This window comes from Suricata suricatta, chromosome 5 (genome assembly GCF_006229205.1).
Source record: "Suricata suricatta isolate VVHF042 chromosome 5, meerkat_22Aug2017_6uvM2_HiC, whole genome shotgun sequence".
NCBI classification, from domain to species: domain Eukaryota; kingdom Metazoa; phylum Chordata; class Mammalia; order Carnivora; family Herpestidae; genus Suricata; species Suricata suricatta.
The window spans coordinates 97214822-97222954 of NC_043704.1; the positions used below are offsets into that span (position 1 = coordinate 97214822).

At 37.3% G+C, this 8133-nt stretch overlaps 1 pseudogene; it reads right to left on the reverse strand.

Annotated features, from left to right (window-relative positions):
* LOC115291217 overlaps positions 1-8133 on the reverse strand; it is a 56380-nt pseudogene that overhangs the window by 19740 nt on the left and 28507 nt on the right.

The following is an 8133-nucleotide window of genomic DNA, read 5'->3' on the forward strand; positions in this document are numbered from 1 at the left end:
AATGACCAATTTTACTTCAGTGACCAAAATGCTATTAAGTCTTGCCAATAAATCAATGAACCAGTGAGGGATGAGTGAATGGTGTTGATTATTAATAACTAGAGAACTTGTATATTATGATCAAGTAGTACATAGGGTGGAATATTTTTCAGTCAGTTCAAGGTGATATTTGGAAATCAATAACAAAATGAACAAGAAAATTATTTTGCTCATAGACAAATGAACTAACCTAATTTAACCTGGTATACAGGTAAATGTTAGAATAGGAGAGATATTTTAAAGAAATGAGTCCTATACATAGGTGTAGTCACCCGTACCTTCCAACCAGTGCTTTTTTGATCATTCTGCCATTTTTTTTAGCCCTTCTGCTGGGGATTTGTATCCTTCATGAAATTTCCTCTTCATTTTTGGTGTTCTAGCCACCCCAGTCTTCTTTAAGTTCCTCAAAGGCATATTGCTCCTTTGGTGCTTTTACACATGCTAATCTCCTCTGCTAGGAAAATCTCTCTCCTACATATCATTGTTATCTCTACCTAATTAAATCCTGCTCACCATTCAGATCTCAGCAAAAATGTCACTCTTCCTAGAAAGCCTTTTTAAATGACCTTAGAAAAGATTACATCTCCTTACCCTAGCCTTATGGCTCCTTCTAATTTTCCCTCATAGTGATTTTATTTTTTTAAGTATATACCAGGTGATCATTTTGTCATAGTCTATTTTCCACTCTCCTGTATAGACAGCAAGCTCATTAAGACAGGGATCCTGTCTGTTTTGCTCACTTTGTTATCCAAAGATGGCTAACACACAAGGCCCAACAGATAATTGGCACCGAGTTGAATAACTGTATGAGTGAATTCCAGAATCCAAATTAATTTTGGTGAATATCTTAATATGCTGGTGTTTTGTATCATTGCACAGTATCATATAGTACTTAGGTTTTTTAATCCTCAAGCTGGGGAATACCTAAGTGATGTCAGAGGCCATAACCATCCCACAAACCAAATGGGAACTCTTTAGGAGATCAACAGTGGCTTTCTACACAGTGTCTACTGTGGTAACTTGGAATTGCTTTTGTGATTTTCCAAACTGCTCTCTTATGCCTTGAATATCTGGGAAATATCAGTAAAAATGGATTATTTTTTGGATCACAGCTGTAGGTCTGATATTCAGAGGGGTTTGTGGACTTTGCCAGAGAAACCAACAATGTACAGGGGCAGAGATGAGAGGACAGCTCAGATCTCCCAGGGTTCTCATTGCTGATTTATGCAACCCCCAGCAGAGAGAATACTGCTTGTTAGAGCCCTACCACTGCAGCCTGTGCCAGGGTTGGAGCTGAGCCCAGAAACCAGGGCCTTACTCCAGAGAAATGCAAGAGAAGGCAGTTCAGGGAGGGGGCCCCCAAGAACCCCTGAGCTAGCAAAAATCCAAATATGAGGCAAGAATGTAGGGTCAATTCATAAGTAAGAAATAAAATAAGAGGTTCAAGAGTCAGAAACTGACCAGCTAGAGTTCCAGAAGAGTTAGAGGTGAAGAAATAAGGAAATAGGGGTCTAAATACAGTCAATGGGAAAAGGCAAGCATGGTTGGGTCTTGGAAAGCTTTTAAAATCAAAATTTTGGTTTTGTTTGTTTCTTGAGTTATCCTAGATCTTGACCTGCTACATACTGCTGACCTCAGCCTGCAAGGATCTCTCAACCATGAGCTAGCACCCATTTTCTAGGTTATGTCAGATAGTCATGGAAAAAGAGAGTTCAATAACATAGATGATCTCTAATTTCCTAATTTCTAATTTCATGATTTTCCAGCACCCTTCTTACAGCTATAAACCCAATATAGAGTGTCAGATTGGATTTATTATATAGTGATTTTGAAAAAGAAGTGGTATAGGGGCGCCTGGGTGACTCGGTCAGTTGAGCATCTAAATCTTGATTTTGACTGAGGTCATGATCTCACGGTTAGTGAGCTTGAGCCCTGCATCAGGCTCTGTGCTGACATTGCAGAGCCTGTTTGGGATTCTCTGTCCCTCCTCCATGCATGCATACGTACTCTTTCGAAATAAACTTATAAAGAATGGTATACATTCATTAAGTTTTACAGTGAGAGTGAAATACATCAATTATCATGAAGTCAGAATCTTAGTCATTTTTTGATGTGAATGTTTCTTAACATTTTTTTAATACACTTTTGTGTATACTGTAATGGACCTCTCCTGTATCCGTCCCTGACTTCCACACTCATCAGCGTTCCATGATTCTGACTTCATTTAATATTTTCATAAGCATTTTCTTTAGGGTTGCATTGGGATCTTTATTGTGACCAGTGCTGAACATGACTGGAGGTGCCACGTGACACGGGGACTTCTTACTATACTGTGCAGGATACTCCAGAGGGTTTACTGGAATGAGCACATTGCCTCTTAGATGAAGGCAGGATTAAGGGATTTTCTTCAAAAGAAAGAGCCTCTGACATATTGAATCATGTGCTTTTGAAATGTGGGTTGCCAGGGGCAGAAAAGCAAAAGTGTTGCTTTTGGTGAGACAATAGTCTCCCTAATAAATACCAGTTCTGTGCACTTAAAATAATAAAATAATATGAAGCATACCTGTTCCTAAGAATTAAATCTGTTTCAGCAAAGCTAAACACAAAATACAAAACACAAAAATAATGTTTCCTTGGTGGAGGAATAGCTAGCTATTTATTTTGTCTAGATATATATAGATATCTGTAGATCTATCTATCTATATATATCACGTACACAAATCTGTACTGAAACGTCTAGGATCACCATCCCAGGGAGTAATATTCATGTTTTTAAACATCTCATTTCCACTTTCCTTTATACCTCTGTGGTGAACACAGAGCCTGGTACATAGCACGTGTTTTGTTAAGTGCCAGTTGAATTAACTTAGTTTTCTTTCTTGAACTGAAATTCTTTCCTTTCTCTGCTGATTCCCCCCACACTTGCCAGCCTCCTCTCACTGCCCTATAAATCACTAACATCTCCTGCACTTACATGCGCTCCCATACATAACAACATGACAGAGACAGCCACCACCATGTCATCATCCTTTTCCCCTTTATTTGACTTGTAAAGGAAATCCAGTCAATGAGAAGGTATTGATGACAAGAACTCTGAAAAATTCCTTTCCACAAATATGAAAGTCTTGGCTATACTGCTTTGCATAACTACCTTTTAGAAGTCACATTGAGATCTGTCATTGTGGGACATAGTGAAGCCGTACAAGAAAGGGAGATGTTTCAAGGGTTCTATTCAAAGTGACATTTTTCCCTTTAACATCTCGTTGTGATAGTGATCCTGACAAAAAAGGAGGATTATTTCTATTCTCATTCTTTCTAATGAGGTGCAGTTGGAATAATATACAGACACTAGAACATAGGAATTAAGATCAGTTTCTTCTCAGATCAATCTTTGCAGTCAGAGTAGAGATATTTGGTGAATTAGAAGTAAAAGACTCAAAATTTATTTGATATAGAGATAGGTACTCAAATTGTTTCTCCTTCCCTCTACCCCATTTAAAAAAAATGTCTTTTATTTATTTTTGAGAGACAGAGACAGTGCGAGCAGGGGAGGGTCAGAGAGAGAGGGTCAGCACAGAGCCTGAAGCGGGGCTCGAACCCACAAACCATGAGATCATGACCTGAGCCACCCAGGCGCCCCCCCCCACCCCTTTAAACACAGAAGCTTACTTGCTCAAATTATTTTAAAATGGATAAGAAAATTTTAAAAACTATAATTTATATTTATATATTACAAAATATATGATGAAGTATTTTAAAAAGCTGCAAAGATAAATGATTATTCTTGGCTACAAATGCTGATCTTCTAAAAATTTAAATATTACTGATCTTCATGAAGGAAATAATTACTTCTTTTTGGAATTATCATGACTAACTTTGCTTGAAAAATTGCTATATGCTAGATTTTCAGGAGGCACAAGTTACAAGCTTCTATAAATTAGGCCCTCTGAGATTTTTAGGGTACTTATAAAAGATTCTGTGTTGGAAACATTAAAACTTCTTTCTTAAAGCTGGGAGTTTAAGTGTATTTTATATTAAAGTAGTTTTTTAAAGCAAGCAGTAAAGCTCTTTCTGTTCCATTTTTCTTCATTCCTTTCTGTAGATGTCACTGTAGCATAGCAAAAAGAAAGGGGACTTCTGAAAATCTAGGACTTCTACATGCAAATGAAAAGAAAAAGTGATTTGATTTATTACACCAGGGTTGTCATATCAACAATAAGGTTTCCAAGCAACTAACAGAATAAATTATTTTATAGATTTATTTTCTTAGCCTCATAAAATGGACCAAATGGAAGATACTTTTTTTCCACTGTGATTATGTGGTAATTAAAAAAAGTCATTACACAGAAATTATGCATTAAATTCACATTACTAAGAAGAGTTCAAAATGAATCATATGAATGTAATCAATGCCGAAAGTCTTAATGAAGATTTGCTGCTTGCAAAGAACCATTGTTGTTTCATGTTTATATATTTTCAATAATTGGTTTCTGGGGTCTATACCATGAGTTGTGTAAAGTTGTTCCAAATTTACTCTTCAAAGAGGCTGACAAATGCAGCCCTCACTGTGTGCCCTTTAAACATCCTAAAGAATGACCCCCTAGAACCATGGTGCTTATTCTATTAGAATTCTTACCTATCCTTCGAATTTTCTACATATGCAAATGGCCTGTGTTAGTTCTTAAAGAGATTTCCAAAAAGTTTCTGAAATTTTAAAAAATGAAGAATTGATTTTTTTTTTTATACAATTGCCCTGGGGATGTTAGAAACTTGTTAGACATTCACGGTTCATACTCCCCAAACATCTTTATGTGGCTTAAAGATTTTTCCTTGCTGTTTTTCGAGTTGCTTATGTCTCTATTTGGGAAAAACCTGACCCGAAGGTAAGAGAGCTAGTATTCGCCCTGACCCTGCACTCTTTTCTTTTGTGAGAATTTTCTCCAAGACTTTTGATTTGCCAAAATTGCTGATGGTATGAAAACAAACAAACAAACAAACAAACGAACAACAAACAGACAAAACCAGTATGCCAAACTTCTCAGCTTAGGCAAGGGAAGCAAAAACCTGCTATGCAATCTTGGCACAAGGCATTTTATATCTGTCTACCATAGATAGACATGTTTGTTGATTTCGAACATCATTGCTGCCTATAGAAAGTATCCACTTTTTCTTTGCTTTGCTTTTTTTTCTCTCATTTTCTTTGTTTTTTTTTCTGGAAACATTATTTCTTTCAAAAACCCATAGGCTGTTCATAGCCAAAGAACCAAGAAAAAACACTTATTTTGAAAAATTCTTAAGCAAGCCAAAACATTCAGCTGGATATTCCTATTTGAAACATTTGACAAATATATAGCTATAATTTTCTGGGCTATATGTGGTGGGACGTTTTCTCTGACCAATTCAGGTGCATCTGCTCCATTATTACTAACATCTTTTATACCCTTATAGACAATTCAGAGAGTCAGCAGTGGAAGGAGAATATTTCTCCCTTCCAATGACATTGTCCTAATATTATTATGCTTGCAACACACTTGCCACGTCATGCAGCTTCTGCATCTTCGTCCAACCTTAGATTATGGGTGTCTTCTTCCTTTTTACTTTTGTTTTATTCAAGTCACCATTGCCTCAGAAGAAAGGAAAATCAATTTTGAGATTCATGACAGTGCTGCATAAACCCAGGCATTACAATAAACGCCCTTCCTCTGCTGTGCTTGTTTTCTTGTTACCTGTCGATGCTTGACTTCATTGCTTCTATATCTTACTTTCAATGGCATGCTCTTAGGCAGATTTTCCCTATTATCTTCCTGGAGAAGTCCATCTATTTTTGTCTTCTCCTGTCACAGAAAACAAATAGACAAATTTTCGAAGAACCTTAATGGGCCGAGTCCCTTTTTGTTGTCATTTACCATTTTTATACAAAAATTTTTGTTTGTAAAACCGTGTCTTTGAATTCTTAATTGAATTTACAAGTGGCCATATGCGCTTTCCCATAAATAGACAACCTGGGTCTACAATTACTTTTGTGAAATAGGTAGAAGATTTGAAAATACAGAAGAGTTTCTTTGTTTTTCTTTTTCCAGTATGTTTTCCTTTTGGAAATGGCAAAACCATCTTGATCAACGCTTGTCAAACTTGGAGATATATATATATCAATCCCCTGGGGATCTTGTTATAAGTTATATTCTGATTTGGAAGTTCTCAGAAAGGTTTGGGGCTTGAAAATTGTGGTTTCTAACAAGCTATCAGGTAATGTCCATGGTGCTGATTTTCAGGCCACACATTGTGTAGCAAGGGCCTAGAACATTACTACTGTGTAGGTGAAGAAACTGATGTCTAGAATGCTGAATGGATACACCAAATGCCTTTTAAAAGAAAATGTTTGTTTGTTTGTTTAGTGGGGGAGGGGCAGAGAGAAAGGGAGAGAGAGAATCCCAAGCAGGCTTCATGCTGTCAGCACAGAGCCTGATGGGAGGCTTGATCTCATGAACTGTGAGGTCATGACCAGAGCCAAAATCAAGAGTTGGATTCTTAACCAAGTGACCCACCTAGGTGCCTCCAAATGCTTTTCTCCAGTTTATTACTAAATCAACCTAGAACCTAAGTGTTCCAAAGCAAGAAAAGATACACATTTTTCTGTGCAGGTTGGATAAAGAGATGGATGGATGTCAACTTTCTTATACTTGGAACCAGTTGTATTTATTCTTCATTGTAATAAGAATGGCTTAGGGACGCCTGGATGGCTCAGTTGATTGAGCTTATGACTTCAGCTCAAGTCATGATCTCACGATTCGTGGGTTCGAGCCCTGTGTCGGGCTCTGTGCTGACCTCTAGCTCAGAGCCTGGAGCCTATCTTCCAATTCTGTGTCTCTTTTTCTCTCTTCCCCTCCCCTGTTCAGGCTCTGTCTCTCTCTGTCTCTCAAAAATAAATAAATGTGAAAACTAAAAATAAATAAAAGAGTGGCTTAAGATTTGTTCCTCTTTATAAATGTTCCCATGTTTATTCATTGTTAAAAATGACACAGAAAAACAGAAAATATAACATTTTTGAAGCTCGAAGTTGTCATTTTCCTTTAATACAGGAGACAGGTTTGGAAAAAATAAGCCATTTTATATTCCAGTAATCACAAACTACTTGATAGCAAAGGCAGGGATATTTTAACACCAGGAATTTATTGTTATGTTTTAGTATGTACTCTTTTTTTAATACGAACTTTCCAATAGCAAAATAAGTTTAATAAAACAGATGGGATAAGACACTGATGGTGCAGCAATTAATTTTCTTTGATGATTCATTTTGCTAGCAGGGAAAAAACAGTAATTTAAAGGCATGGATGTTGTTCTTGGTGTCACTTAAAGGAAACCCTGTCATTTTGAAAATAAAATTTCTGGACCAAAGAGAAACTGCTGCTGATACATTCTTCCATCTTTAATATTTTCTGCTATGGCTAGGCAACTATTGCCTTAGGCCATGCTGTTCAATGTGCATCCTCTTCAGAATGTTATGGTTGGTCAATGGAACAGTTGTTTTTAGGTAAAGTAGAAATTCCCATTCTGGCCATGCTGCATGGATATATCAGCATTTTACACCCAGGAGAGCTTGGTAGTTGGCATATTCCCATTCACCACTCACTGACACATCATCTTAGATTTAAAAGTGAAAGATGGCCAACAAACACATGAAACAATGCTCAGCATAACTCATCAAGGAAATACAAATCAAAGCCACACTGAGATACTACCTCACACTGGTCAGAGTGGCTAACATGAACAAATAAGGAGATTACAGATGCTGGGGAGGATGTGGAGAGACGGGCACCCTCCTACACTGTTGGTGGGAATGTAAACTGGTGCAGCCGCTCTGGAAAACAGTGTGGAGGTTCCTCAAAAAACTATCCAGAGAACTCCCCTATGACCCAGCAGTAGCACTGCTAGGGATTTACCTGAGGGATATAGAAGTGCTGATGCATAGGAGCACATGTACCCCAATGTTCATAGCAGCACTTTCTACAATAGCCAAATCATGGAAAGAGCCTAAATGTCCATCACTTGTTGAATGGATCAAGAAGATGAGGTGTGTATATATATATATATATA